Consider the following 16,090-nt stretch of genomic DNA (forward strand, 5'->3'; position numbering starts at 1 on the left):
CTCACAGAAAAATTGACTTTTGAAGTAGGCTGCGGAGCACAGGGAATTAGAATTTTTTATCTGTATTAAAAAGTAATTTATAGCTCATCTTATTACAACTGATGAATTAAACTCAATCTAAAATATCACTAACATTACAGATTTGATTTTAAAAAGTGGAGAGTTTGCTTTCACTTTAACCAAAACCCTCACTTTGATTGGCTACACAGTAGCTATTCCATTACTTGGGAACAATTCATAGAATTCACAAATACTCGGCTAGATTACGAGTTTTGCGTTAGGCTTAAAAAGCAGCGTTAGTCGGTCCTAACGCTGCTTTTTAACGCCCGCTGGTATTACGAGTCTTGCAGGTACAGGTGTACCGCTCACTTTTTTGGCCAGACTTGAAAATACCACAAATCTATTTACGTAAATTGCGTATCCTCTTTTTTTCAATGGGACTTGCATAGCACCGGTATTACGAGTCTGCCAAAAAGTGAGCGGTAGACCCTCTCCTGTCAAGACTGGTACCGCATTTTAAAGTCACTAGTCACTACCATGCCGTAGCATAAAACTCTAAACTAAAGTGTTAAAACGTACACTAACACCCATAAACTACCTATTAACCCCTAAACCGAGGCCCTCCCACATCACAAACACTAAGAGAAAAATTTTAACCCCTAATCTGCCGAACCGGATATCGCCGTCACTATAATAAATATATTAACCCCTAAACCGCCACACTCCCACCTCGCAAACACTAGTTAAATATTATTAACCCCTAATCTGCCGTCCCTAACATCGCCACCACCTACCTACATTTATTAACCCCTAATCTGCCGTCCCCAACGTCGCCGCCACTATATTAAAGTTATTAAACCCTAAATCTAAGTCTAACCCTAACAACCCCTAACTTAAATATAATTAAAAGAAATCTAACTAAAAATTCCTATCATTAACTAAATTATTCCTATTTAAAACTAAATACTTACCTGTAAAATAAACCCTAAGATAGATACAATATAACTAATAGTTACATTGTAGCTAGTTTAGGATTTATTTTTATTTTACAGGCAAGTTTGTATTTATTTTAATTAGGTAGAATAGTTACTAAATAGTTATTAACTATTTAATAACTACCTAGCTAAAATAAATACAAAAGTACCTGTAAAATAAAACCTAACCTAAGTTACAATTACACCTAACACTACTCTATAATTAAATACATTAACTAAATTAAATACAATTAAATAAATTACATGCAATTACCTAAATTAAATTAGCTAAAGTCTACAAAAAAACAAAACACTAAATTACAGAAAATAATAAACAAATTACAGAAATTTAAACTAATTACACCTAATCTAATAGCCCAATTAAAAAAAAAAAATTAAAAAAACAAGAAAAGAAAACCCTAGCCTAAACTACCAATAGCCCTTAAAAGGGCCATTTGCGGGGCATTGCCCCAAAGTAATCAGCTCTTTTACCTGTAAAAAAAAATACAAACAACCCCCCTAACAGTAAATCCCACCACCCACACAACCAAACCCCCAAAAAAAATACTAGCTAAAAAAAACCTAAGCTCCACATTGCAGTGAAAAGGGCATTTGGATGGGCATTGCCCTTAAAAGGGCAGTTAGCTCTTTTGCCGCCCAAAGTCCCTAACCTAAAAATAAAAAACCCACCCAATACACCCTTAAAAAAACCTAACACTAACCCCCTGAAGATCAACTTACCGTGAGACGTCTTCATCCAAGCCAGGCAGAAGTGGTCCTCGAGACGGGCAGAAGTCTTCATCCAGACGGCATCTTCATCCATCCGGCACGGAGCGGGTTTATCTTCAAGACATCCGACGTGGAGCATCCTCTTCATCCGACGACTAACACAGAATGAAGGTATCTTTAACCATTTGAGTGCTAAGCAAATTCCCAGCTGGGTGCTAAGATTTTTTTAATGTTTATTTTTTTAACAATTTTTTTTAAACTTTTTTAATTTTTTTCAGACCCCCAAGACTTACACTGTTGGAAAGGTTAGGCGATTACCTTTCCAATGGTGGTTCTTGGGGGTCTGTAGCTGCTTAGACGCCTGAGATACAGGCTTATAAGCAGCATGCCCCCTGCTTCTATACTTAACATTGTAAAGTATAAATAAAGTTGTGCGGTGACATCATCACGTTATTGCGCGTGACGTCACCACGCAAAACAGGAAGCCCCGGCGATGCCTGTCACTCTACAGGCACGATCGCCGGGGTAGGAGCGGGTGGGAGCCCCCAGATCTCCCTCAAGGTGGGAGAGTGCTAGTGACGGCTCTGAGCCGTCATTAGCACCAGAGTGGGAAACTCTGTGACGGCTCAAAGCCGTCATTAGCACTCAAAGGGTTAAGTGACGTCATCCAAGATGGCGTCCCTTAGATTCCGATTGGCAATGTGGTGCTTAGTTTTTTTTAGCTAGTATTTTATTTGGGGGGTTGGTTGTGTGGGTGGTGGGTTTTACTGTTGGGGGGGTTGTTTGTTTGTTTTTTTACAGGTAAAAGAGCTGATTACTTTGGGGCAATGCCCCGCAAAAGGCCCTTTTAAGGGCTATTTTTAGTTTAGTTTAAAGGATTACTTTCTGTTATAATTTTTAAGCTAAACAACTAACATATTAAAGTTAATAAACGTTAATTAAAACCTACTGACCTATATTTTCTCCAAAACGAAGTTTCATAATGTTCTAAAAGTTATATATTTTATTCGCCGATGATGTCACGTTATCCTGCCCACTATTTTCAGCACTGCATGTTCAAAATACTTAAACCAATAACTTTGTGTTTAAAGCGCCATTTTGAAACCTAGGTATTGTAAACGGATTGGTACAGAGCAAAGGATACCCATGGAGTGGGTTTGGAAAACAATTAAATTTGCAGACAAGATTTCTGATATACAGTAGATATATGTTAATGAAATGCTATTGAAAAAAAGCGTATTTGGGGTAGTTAGTTAGTAACAGGCATAGAAAATATTTACTTACAGTGGCGCTTTAAGCTAGAGGTTTTTTTTTTATTTTGGGGGCTTTTTTATTTTAATAGGGCTATTAGATTAGGTGTAATTAGTTTAAATTTCTGTAATTTGTTTATTATTTTCTGTAATTTAGTGTTTGTTTGTTTTTTGTAATTTAGCTAATTTAATTTAGGTAATTGTATTTAATTTATCTAATGTATTTATAGTGTAGTGTTAGGTGTTAGTGTAACTTAGGTTAGGTTTTATTTTACAGGTAAATTTGTCTTTATTTTAACTAGGTAGTTAGTAAATAGTTAATAACTATTTAATAACTATTCTACCTAGTTAAAATAAATACAAACTTGCCTGTAAAATAAAAATAAATCCTAAGCTAGCTACAATGTAACTATTAGTTATATTGTAGCTATCTTAGGGTTTATTTTAAAGGTAAGTATTTAGTTTTAAATAGGAATAATTTAGTTAAAGATAGGAATATTTATTTAGATTTATTTAAATTATATTTAAGTTAGGGGGTGTTAGGTTTAGGGTTAGATTTAGGTTTAGGGGTTAATAACTTTAATATAGTGGCAGCGACGTTGGGGATGGCAGATTAGGGGTTAATAAATGTAGGTAGGTGGCGGCGATGTTAGGGCGGGCAGATTAGGGGTTCATAATATTTAACTAATGTTTGCCAGGCGGGAGTGCGGTGGTTTAGGGGTTAATATGTTTATTATAGTGGCGGCGACGTTGGGACGGCAGATTGGGGGTTAATAAGTGTAGGTAGGTGGCGGCGACATTGGGGGCGGCAGATTAGGGGTTAATAAATATAATGTCGGTTTCGGCGATGTTGGGGGCAGCAGATTAGGGGTTCATAAGTATAATGTAGGTGGCGGCGGTGTCCGGAGCGGCAGATTAGGGGTTAATAATTATAATTTAGGTGACGACGATGTTAATAAGTGTAAAATTAGGGACGTTTAGACTCGGGGTTCATGTTAGGGTGTTAGGTGTAAACATAACTTTTATTTCCCCATAGGAATCAATGGGGCTGCTTTAAAGGGACCTATAACACCTTCTAAAAATTGTTTAAGCTAACTTATATTTACTAATAATAACAAAGTAATCATGAATCCCTATTCTTGCCGCTCAGTTTACCCCAAACAGTTCAATAAAAGTGTCTTTAATTAGACTGCTGATCTGCTGCTTGGTGATGCTATGTAGGCCACCATATTGCTACACGGGCACAGCAGTCACGTGATTGTGCATGGCAGATAATGTTATTAAAATTATAGAAGGATTACCAGAATGCTCTCTCACAGCGGTGCTAAGTCTGAGTGCTGTAATTAGCTTTATAAACATTTTTCATATGTGCCTCATATTTATATAAATAAATATTCTGTTGTGCATGCATTTATTAATTTCAAAGAACTCAAAACTTTTTCTAAGCTAGAAGAAATATGTCTGACTGCACTATTGAGTGCACGGCTAGAGGAACTGTTGTTTTAGTTAATAGCAACAGCTGATGCTACAGGCAGGGGAAAGGAATGAGCTGAAAATTTAGTTACTACTTTGCAGTTTAAAACTGTTTAATACCTTACTTTTTTTGTAAGAAACAAGTATAGATCTTGCGGGCTCTGGCAATATTCAGCTCTCTTCTTACAACGGAGCATGCCACTCCCCCCTCTGTGTATCTACATGGAGAAGGGAGGAAGGAGGGGGGAGTGGCATGCTCCGTGTAAGAAGAGAGCTGGATAACACTGCAATTACATTTACTAGAAGATTTATGCACAAGTGCAAGAAGATTTATGCACTTGTGCATAAATCTTCTAGTAAATGTAATTGCAGTGTTATCCAGCTCTCTTCTTACACGGAGCATGCCACTCCCCCCTTCTTCCTCCCCTCTCCATGTAGATACACAGAGGGGGGAGGAAGGAGGGGGGAGTAGCATGCTCCGTTGTAAGAAGAGAGCTGAATATTGCCAGAGCCTGCAAGATCTATACTTGTTTCTTACAAAAAAGTAAGGTATTAAACAGTTTTAAACTGCAAAGTAGTAACTAAATTTTCAGCTCATTCCTTTCCCCTGCCTGTAGCATCAGCTGTTGCTATTAACTAAAACAACAGTTCCTCTAGCCGTGCACTCAATAGTGCAGTCAGACATATTTCTTCTAGCTTAGAAAAAGTTTTGAGTTCTTTGAAATTAATAAATGCATACACAACAGAATATTTATTTATATAAATATGAGGCACATATGAAAAATGTTTATAAAGCTAATTACCTCACTCAGCACCACTGTGAGAGAGCATTCTGGTAATCCTCATGTGCATCACATGACTACTGTGCCTGTGAGCAACGTGCGTTACAACATGGCAGCACACATAGCAGCACTGAGCTCAGTATCACCATTCTGTTTAACAACACTTTTCTTGAATACAATAGGGGTAAGCTGCACAGACTGCTTAAAAATCCTTTATTACTAAATTTGTAGTATATTTATGGACTGAGAGCAGAAGTTAGTTTGCAGAATCTGCATTAGGTGTTTAGTGTCCCCTTAAGGAGTTTTACACTGCTTTTTTTTCAGCCGGCTCTCCCCGTTGATTCCTATGGGGAAATCGCGCACGAGCACGTTACAACAGCTCACCGCTGACTTAAGCAGCGCTGGTATTGGAGTGCGGTAATGAGCAAAATTTTGCTCAACGCTCACTTCTAGTCTTTTAACGACGGGTTTCTGAAAACTCATAATACCAGCGCTGTAGGAAAGTGAGCGGTGAGACAAAACTGCTCGTTAGCACCGCATAGCCTCTAACGCAAAACTCGTAATCTGGGCCACTATTTGCTACACAGTAGCTACTCAGGATTCTATTTAAAGAGGTCTTAGAAGTCTTCTTATATTTCACATTCAGCATAAACCAGAATTTTGATAATAGGAAACACAGAACAAAAATACCTCTTCCAAGTGCAATATGTAGGAACTCTAAGGCAATGGAGTTTTTAAGAACAACGGATTAAAGATAATCACAAAAGTGAAGTAGCAAAAGAACCAGGGGCCCGATCCGATATAAATCGTCGCCTGCAAAAGCCGGCGACGCCAATATTTGCGCTGGTTTGGTATTACATATACGGCGTAACCTAGAAGTTACGCTCGTATATTTCTGCCTTCGCCCGTAGTTTTTTGGCCCATAGGCAGGTATACCAAACCAGCGCAGTTTGGTATCCAATATACAGCGTAAGGACTTACGTGGCAAAAATGGAGAACTCTTACTCCATTTTCACCTCACCACAAAATGCAGCCGTAGTAAGCCTTACGCTGTCTATTGGAGCCCCGTAACTCCCTAAATTACCTGCCAAATAAAACCTAACACCTAACGCATGCGCAATGTCTATCTACCTGTCAACCGCGATCCCCCGCCGCAATCCCTAATAAAGTATTTAACCCCTAAACCGCCGCTCCCGGACCCCGCCGCCACCTACAATAAAAGTATAACCCCCTAATGTGATCCCCCTACACCGTCGCCAGCTACCTTACCTACCCCCTAAAGTGAGCCCCTACCCTGCCGCCATCTACCTTACCTACCCCCTAAAGTGAGCCCCTACCCCGCCGCCATCTACCTTACCTACCCCCTAAAGTGATCCCCTTACACCGCCGCCATCTACCTTACCTACCCCCTAAAGTGAGCCCCTACCCCCGCCGCCATCTACCTTACCTACCCCCTAAAGTGAGCTCCTACCCCGCCGCTATCTACCTTACCTACCCCCTAAAGTGAGCCCCTTACACCGCCGTCGCCATCTATTTTATAAATATTAACCCCTAATTTAATCCCCCTACACCGCCGCCAGCTATATTAACTATATTAACCCTAATTATATTAGGGTTAATATAGTTAATATACATATATATTAACTATATTAAAGGGACAGTCTACACCAGAATTTTTATTGTTTTAAAAGATAGATAATCCCTTTATTACCTATTTCCCAGTTTTGCATAACTAACACAGTTATAATAATATACTTTTAACTTCTGTGATTATCTTGTATCTAAGCCTCTGCAAACTGCCCCTTTTTTCAGTTCTTTTGACAGACTTGCAGTTTAGCCAATCAGTGCCTGCTCCCAGATAACTTCACGTGCAAGAGCACAGTGTTATCTATATGAAATATGTGAACTAACACCCTCTAGTGGTGAAAAACTGTTAAAATGCAATCTGAAAGAGGTGGGCTTCAAGGTCTAAGAAATTAGCATATGAACCTCCTAGGTTAAACTTTCAACTAAGAATACCAAGAGAACAAAGCAAAATTGAAGATAAAAGTAAATTGGAAAATTGTTTAAAATTACATGCTCTATCTGAATCATGAAAGTTTATTTTGGCCTAGACTGTCCCTTTAACCCTAATTATATTACGGTTAATATAGTTAATATCGTTATTATATTATATATATTAAGTATAATAACCCTATCTAACTCTAACATCCCTAACTAAACTCTTATTAAAATAGATCTAATTAATATTAATATTATTAATTAAAATATTCCTATTTAAATCTAAATACATACCTATAAAATAAACCCTAAGATAGCTACAATGTAATTAATAATTACATTATAGCTATTTTAGGGTTTATATTTATTTTACAGGTAACTTGGTATTTATTTTAACTAGGTACAATAGCTATTAAATAGTTAATAACTATTTAATAGCTACCTAGTTAAAATAATTACCAATTTACCTGTAAAATAAATCCTAACCTAAGTTACAAATACACCTACACTATCAATAAATTAAATAAACTACAAATATCTAACATTGTAGCTATCTTAGGGTTTATTTTATAGGTAAGTATTTAGATTTAAATAGGAATATTTTAATTAATAATATTAATATTAATTAGATCTATTTTAATAAGAATTTAGTTAGGGATGTTAGAGTTAGATAGGGTTATTATACTTAATATATATATACTATAATAACGATATTAACTATATTAACCCTAATATAATTAGGGTTAATATAGTTAATATATATAATATAATAACTATATTTATTATATTAACCCCAATATAGCTGGCGGCGGTGTAGGGGGATTAAATTAGGGGTTAATATTTTTAAAATAGATGGCGGCGGTGTAAGGGGCTCACTTTAGAGGGTAGGTAAGATAGATGGCGGCGGGGTAGGGGCTCACTTTAGGGGGTAGGTAAGGTAGATGGCGGCGGGGTAGGGGCTCACTTTAGGGGGTAGGTAAGGTAGATGGCGGCGGGGTAGGGGCTCACTTTAGGGGGTAGGTAAGGTAGATGGCGGCGGGGTAGGGGCTCACTTTAGGGGGTAGGTAAGGTAGATGGCGGCGGGGTAGGGGCTCACTTAAGGGGGTAGGTAAGGTAGATGGCGGCGGGGTAGGGGCTCCCTTTAGGGGGTAGGTAAGGTAGATGGCGGCGGGGTAGGGGCTCACATTAGGGGGTTATAGATTTAATATAGCTGGCGGGGTCCGGGAGCGGCGGTTTAGGGGTTAATAATTTTTTTATTATTAGGATAGTGAGGGGGGATAGCGGATAGAGGGTGTCATATCACAGTAATTCTCAATCTCTATACTTCATGTTTTCCACGTATTCACTGTCCCTTTAAACATAATATCACATGACCGTTATGCCTTTATAAGCCCTCCTCTCTAATTCATCGATGCTTGGTAATTTGATTCGCATGAGGAGTGATCACAACTTTCAAGAAGCTCTCTCTATTTTCGTCAAGTTGTTTTCTAACTTTATATCTGCAAAGTTCTCTTCAATCACAGGACAGCATACTTCATTCTGAAACGCTAACTGACATACAGCGTGTCTGCAGTAGTTTGGCGTCTGACGTCATCAGCACTCCGGGAGTCAGTGTCGCAGCTCCTCTCTGTTGCCGGATTCTACACTGCTTGTCAGGACAACTTATTGCTAGCTAGCAAAGTCTTCACAAGTACACGCTGGTCATGAAGTGTTGGGTATTGTACTAAACATAAAGTTATTGCTGAAGTTACGCTAATTTCATATGTTCCTAAGACTGTATATACTAACAAATCAAGCTTATACATATACGTTACTAATGGAAAGTGTGCATGTTTAACATCTTCTGCATATATCCTGGTTATTTCTGCATACAATACACTGCCATAACAATTCTGCTGCATTCATAAATAAGGTTGCATATGAACTTTACTAACCTGAACATTTAAGCATTGTACCTGAGTGATAAGCTGCAATCTATTTAAAGAGATACTAACAGAGCTTCAATTACATAAAGTTATAATTTATTCTATATCCAAAGAGATTATCTATTGTTTAGCAAATGCTATTATATTACTTAGGAGAGTATTAGCACATTCACATTGTTGTGCATATCTCCAGCAACTAAAGATAGTTGTAATTTACTTTTGACCTAAACAGGTCACCCTCAGTCAATGAGCAGAATAAGGTTCCTAGTTTATCAAGGTACCTAGGTTTGGTGTGAGACTGAGTGGAGTAGATACAACTGGGTTCATATTAATTATATAATAAATCCTCACATATTACCAAGCCACCCTTAACCCACTTGTATCTATAATGGATGTTACTGAATTGTCCAACCGTGTTGGAACCCTTTCTCAAAATATGGATATAATGATCCAGGGTCTTAGGGACCTCCAAGTTGAAAATCAGGAATTACGAAAATATATTAGGGATCATGTACCTGCTCAAACTTTACCATCACCTCTTGTTTCTCCTGAGCCACAAATATGTCCACCTGAGAGATTTTCTGGAGACAGAACTCAATTTAGAGACTTTAAAAATTCATGTACTTTATTATTTTCATTGAAACCAAGAACCTATCCTACCGAAAGGGTTAAAGTTCTAACGGTAATTTCTTATCTCACTGGTGAAGCCAAGGCATGGGCTAATGCATACTATGAGAAAGAAGATCCTATCTTAAACTCATTAGAATCATTTTTTAATGCCATGTCCTTACTATATGAAGATCACGACAAACAAGCTTCAGCAGAAAATTCTATCAGACATCTGCGACAAGGTAGACGCCCTGTAGAAGAATATATAACTGATTTCAAAAGATGGGCACCTGACACACAGTGGAATAACCCAGCTTTGACAAATCAATTCCGTATTGAATTAGCAGATGCTCTAAAAGATGAATTGGCACGTGTGGTTATTCCTAAGGACTTAGAAAATCTTATGACCTTGTCTATATCTATTGATCGTCGTTTGAGGGAAAGGAAGATTGAAAGAGGGTCATCAGAATTATCCACCAAGAAAGCCTATAGCTCTCATTCAGTTTCCACTGTCCGTTCAACAGATGAGCCTATGGAGATAGGTTTTGTCAAAGGTCCTCTTAAACCTGAAGAAAAGGCTAGACGAAGACAACTTAATCTTTGTTTATATTGTGCTGCTAAGGACCACGGAGTAAAGGAGTGTCCAATACTGTTAAAATCAAAAAAGGGTAAGCAAGAGATAGCTCATTTAAATGAGACTGTTATAAAAAACTCATCTCACTTTACTCTTTCTGTTTGTCTACAGTGGGATCAACATCAACTTAAAGCCCAGGTGGTAATCGATTCAGGAGCAACTAATAATTTCATTCATTCATCTTTTGTTGAAAATCACAAGATTCCTATAATTAAAAAATTAATTGCATTACCTATTCGAGTTGTTGATGGTTCTTTTATCAATTCAGGTCCTGTTACCCATCATACAGATCCATTATCATTAACATTTTCATCAGGTCACTCTGAATTGTGTACCTTTGAGGTTATTCATTCTCCTTTGTACCCCATAATTCTAGGACTTTCATGGCTAAAGAAACATCAACCAACCATCTCATGGAATAGTGGTACTATTTCCTTCGACTCACCATATTGTAAAAAACACTGTACACAATCACAAACTATATTACAGGTTGATATCACAAATATACCAACAGAGTACTCAGATTTTTATGATGTTTTTGATAAGGTTGAAGCTCAATCTCTACCTCCCCACAGACCCTACGACTGTCCTATCGATTTAAAACCAAACAGTAAAATCCCTTATGGTCGTATATATCCACTCTCTGAACCAGAACTGCTTCATCTCAAAGGATATCTTGAGGAAAATCTAAAGAAAGGTTTTATTCGGCCTTCTACATCTTCAGCTGGTGCCGGGATCTTTTTCGTGAAGAATAAAGATGACAGTCTCAGGCCTATAATTGACTATAGACAACTGAACAACTGTACAATAAAAAATAGATATCCTTTACCTCTTATTCCAGAACTCATAGAGAGGTTACAGGGTGCTACCATTTTCACCAAACTGGATTTAAGAGGTGCATATAATTTAATTCGAATTCGCAAAGGTGATGAATGGTTAACTGCCTTTCGCACTAGGTATGGTCTCTATGAGTATTGTGTCATGCCTTTTGGTTTGTGCAATGCACCTGCAACTTTTCAGTTTTTCATTAATGATGTTTTCAAAGATTTACTTGACACATACATTGTCATTTATTTGGACGATATTCTCATTTATTCAAATTCCAAAGAGGATCACATACAACATGTCAGAACAGTTCTTTCAAGATTAAGACAGAACAACTTATATGTTAAGGCAGAAAAATGTATATTCAATTCTGATACTATTTCTTTCCTGGGGTATCATATTTCACCAAAAGGAATATCCATGGAGGACAACAAAGTACAAGCTATCACTAACTGGCCTATTCCAAAAAATAAGAAAGAGCTCCAGAGATTCCTAGGATTCTCAAATTTTTATAGAAAATTTATTAAAGGTTTCTCTACTATCGCAAAACCTCTCACACTACTCACCCGAAAGAATAATAAATACCACTGGAACCAACAGGCAGATGATTCTTTTAACGCTCTCAAACATAGTTTCATTACCGCTCCAATTCTACAATTCCCAGATCCATCGAAACAATATACATTAGAAGTAGATGCATCCGAATTTGCAATAGGAGCCATTCTGTCTCAAAGAGATTCTTCTACCAAGATGCTTCATCCTGTCGCATATTATTCTCGGGTTATGAATTCGGCCGAAATTAATTACCCAATTGGGGAAAAAGAACTTCTAGCCATCAAGGCTGCATTAGAATTTTGGAGACATCTATTAGAAGGCGCAAGATTTCCAATCATCATATTTACAGATCATCGTAATCTACAATATCTAAAAACTAACAAAAGTCTTTCTTCCAGACAAGTCAGATGGAGTTTATTTTTTACTAGATTTGATTTTATAATCACTTATCGTCCAGGAGTAACAAATACAAAGGCAGATGCTCTATCTAGATATTCAACTCCATTAACTGAGAGTTCTGAACTAAACTCAATAATACCACCAGAAAAATTCATTGGCCTCTTAGTGGGGAAAACATCTATTCTCAAAGAACAACAACAGAATGATCCATTGATTAATGATTCTAGGATTCATAAAGGTAATGATGGATTTTTCTACCATGGTCATGCACTGTATGTTCCAGAATCTCTTAGGAATGACATTTTAGCTATGGCACATGATATTCCACTTTCAGGACATCCTGGTTTCAAGAAAACTCTTCATTTAATTCAAAGGGATTTCTGGTGGCCGCATATGATTCAGTCTGTAAAACAGTACATACAAGGGTGTGCTGTATGTACCAAATGTAAATCTCAAAGAATTCACCCTTATGGTTTACTTCTATCTCTTCCAATCGCTGACAGACCTTGGCAAGATATTGCCCTAGACTTCATTGTCGATCTACCTCCTTCTTCTAACAACACAGTCATCCTGGTTGTTGTGGATCTCTTTTCAAAAATGGCACATTTTATACCTATTCACACTTTGCCAACAGCTTCAGAAACAGCAGATTTGTTCATCAAACATATTGTCAGATTGCATGGGTTACCTAAGTCTATTACGACTGACAGGGGTACACAATTTACCTCTCGATTTTGGACACAACTCTGTTCTAGTTTGCATATTGATCGCCGTTTGAGTTCAGCTTACCATCCTCAAACAAACGGTCAGACCGAAAGGACTAATCAGAGTTTAGAGCAATATCTAAGATGCTACTGTACATTTCAGCAAGACAACTGGTCTTCTCTTCTACCTACTGCTGAATTCTCCTATAATAACACCATTAATTCATCTACCAATACAACTCCATTTTTCATTAACTATGGGTTTCATCCCTCCTATCATCTTCTTCAAAGATCAGAAAGTTCTTGTCCCTTGGTAAATGACACTGTGAATACAATTGCTGAAGGATTCATTCAACTAAAACAGATTTTACTACAATCTCAAGAAAGGCAAAAACGTTATTATGACTTAAGGAGAACGAAACCTCCTGAGTATAAGGTGGGAGATCTAGTTTGGTTGTCTTCTAAACACTTGAAGCTTCACATTCCCAGTAAAAAGCTTGGTTCTCTGTTATTGGTCCTTACAAAATTATTAGGATTGTTAATGCTAATGCTGTCACTTTACAACTACCAAGTTCTTTTAAGATACATCCAACATTTCATGTATCCCTTTTGAAACCTTATGTTCCAGTCAGAGATCAAGTCTTGACAACTCAAGTTCCGACACTCATTGAGGATGAAGTATCATATGAAGTTGATTCCATTTTGGATTCTAGATTCTATAAGAATTCTCTACAGTATTTAGTTCGGTGGAAAAATTATTCATCAGAAGAGGATTCTTGGGAACCATCCACTAACTTATCAGCCCCTAGATTGGTATCTCTGTTTCATCGCAGACATCCAGACCGTCCCAAACCCTGATCTGCGGAGCAGATCGTTAAGGGGGGTGTTCTGTCATATCACAGTAATTCTCAATCTCTATACTTCATGTTTTCCACGTATTCACTGTCCCTTTAAACATAATATCACATGACCGTTATGCCTTTATAAGCCCTCCTCTCTAATTCATCGATGCTTGGTAATTTGATTCGCATGAGGAGTGATCACAACTTTCAAGAAGCTCTCTCTATTTTCGTCAAGTTGTTTTCTAACTTTATATCTGCAAAGTTCTCTTCAATCACAGGACAGCATACTTCATTCTGAAACGCTAACTGACATACAGCGTGTCTGCAGTAGTTCGGCGTCTGACGTCATCAGCACTCCGGGAGTCAGTGTCGCAGCTCCTCTCTGTTGCCGGATTCTACACTGCTTGTCAGGACAACTTATTGCTAGCTAGCAAAGTCTTCACAAGTACACGCTGGTCATGAAGTGTTGGGTATTGTACTAAACATAAAGTTATTGCTGAAGTTACGCTAATTTCATATGTTCCTAAGACTGTATATACTAACAAATCAAGCTTATACATATACGTTACTAATGGAAAGTGTGCATGTTTAACATCTTCTGCATATATCCTGGTTATTTCTGCATACAATACACTGCCATAACAATTCTGCTGCATTCATAAATAAGGTTGCATATGAACTTTACTAACCTGAACATTTAAGCATTGTACCTGAGTGATAAGCTACAATCTATTTAAAGAGATACTAACAGAGCTTCAATTACATAAAGTTATAATTTATTCTATATCCAAAGAGATTATCTATTGTTTAGCAAATGCTATTATATTACTTAGGAGAGTATTAGCACATTCACATTGTTGTGCATATCTCCAGCAACTAAAGATAGTTGTAATTTACTTTTGACCTAAACAGGTCACCCTCAGTCAATGAGCAGAATAAGGTTCCTAGTTTATCAAGGTACCTAGGTTTGGTGTGAGACTGAGTGGAGTAGATACAACTGGGTTCATATTAATTATATAATAAATCCTCACAGAGGGTTAGACATGTCAGGCTATGTTTGGGAGGCGTGTTAGACAGTACTGGTGATTTTATAACTTAGTCAGGTTTTGTAGGCGCCGGCAGTTTCTAAAGTGCCGTAAGTCACTGGCGACTCCAGAAATTTGTGCTTATGCAGATTTCTGGACATCGCTGGTTTGTCAGACTTACGGCACTTTAGCCTCTGACGGCACCGTATATAGGATAGCTCGAGTTGCGAGCTGAAACTGCGGGCGGCGGGTTCCCTCGCTTGCGCCGCAAACTACGATCTTTATCGGATCGCGCCCCAGGTTCTAAACAGGTGGGCTTATGTGTTAGAAGCTCACTCCCTAGCTTACTCTGTACAGCTCAAAGATGCCATGGCATCAATTCATCAAAGATGTCAGAAAAGTTGCTAAAACAAAAGTCTGGATCGACGTTTTATAATATAAAGGCCAGATTACAAGTGTGGCGCTATACATCGCTTTCATGAAAGCAATATTAGCGCTCCACTTAGTAATAACAGCGTGCGCTAATGTGCGCTGGTATTACAAATTGAAAGCAATGCGAACGCAAGCTCGTGTTTGCATTGCTGGGAAGCATCACGCTCACATGCTGTGAAACACAGCATGAGAACTCGTGCAGCGCAGGGGGTAAGTAGCGCAGCGATGGGCACCAATTTGTAAATATATATTTATATTACTATATACATATATATTTATGTGTTAATATGTGTATATACACATTAACACATAAATATATATGTATATAATCATATACATATACAGGGAGTGCAGAATTATTAGGCAAGTTGTATTTTTGAGGATTCATTTTATTATTGAACAACAACCATGTTCTCAATGAACCCAAAAAACTCATTAATATCAAAGCTGAATAGTTTTTAGTTTGTTTTTAGTTATAGCTATTTTAGGGGGATATCTGTGTGTGCAGGTGACTATTACTGTGCATAATTATTAGGCAACTTAACAAAAAACAAATATATACCCATTTCAATTATTTATTTTTACCAGTGAAACCAATATAACATCTCAACATTCACAAATATACATTTCTGACATTCAAAAACAAAACAAAAACAAATCAGTGACCAATATAGCCACCTTTCTTTGCAAGGACACTCAAAAGCCTGTCATCCATGGATTCTGTCAGTGTTTTGATCTGTTCACCATCAACATTGCGTGCAGCAGCAACCACAGCCTCCCAGACACTGTTCAGAGAGGTGTACGGTTTTCCCTCCTTGTAAATCTCACATTTGATGATGGACCACAGGTTCTCAATGGGGTTCAGATCAGGTGAACAAGGAGGCCATGTCATTTAGATTTTCTTCTTTTATACCCTTTCTTGCCAGCCACG

The sequence above is a fragment of the Bombina bombina genome, chromosome 1 (assembly GCF_027579735.1).
Source record: "Bombina bombina isolate aBomBom1 chromosome 1, aBomBom1.pri, whole genome shotgun sequence".
NCBI classification, from domain to species: Eukaryota; Metazoa; Chordata; class Amphibia; order Anura; family Bombinatoridae; genus Bombina; species Bombina bombina.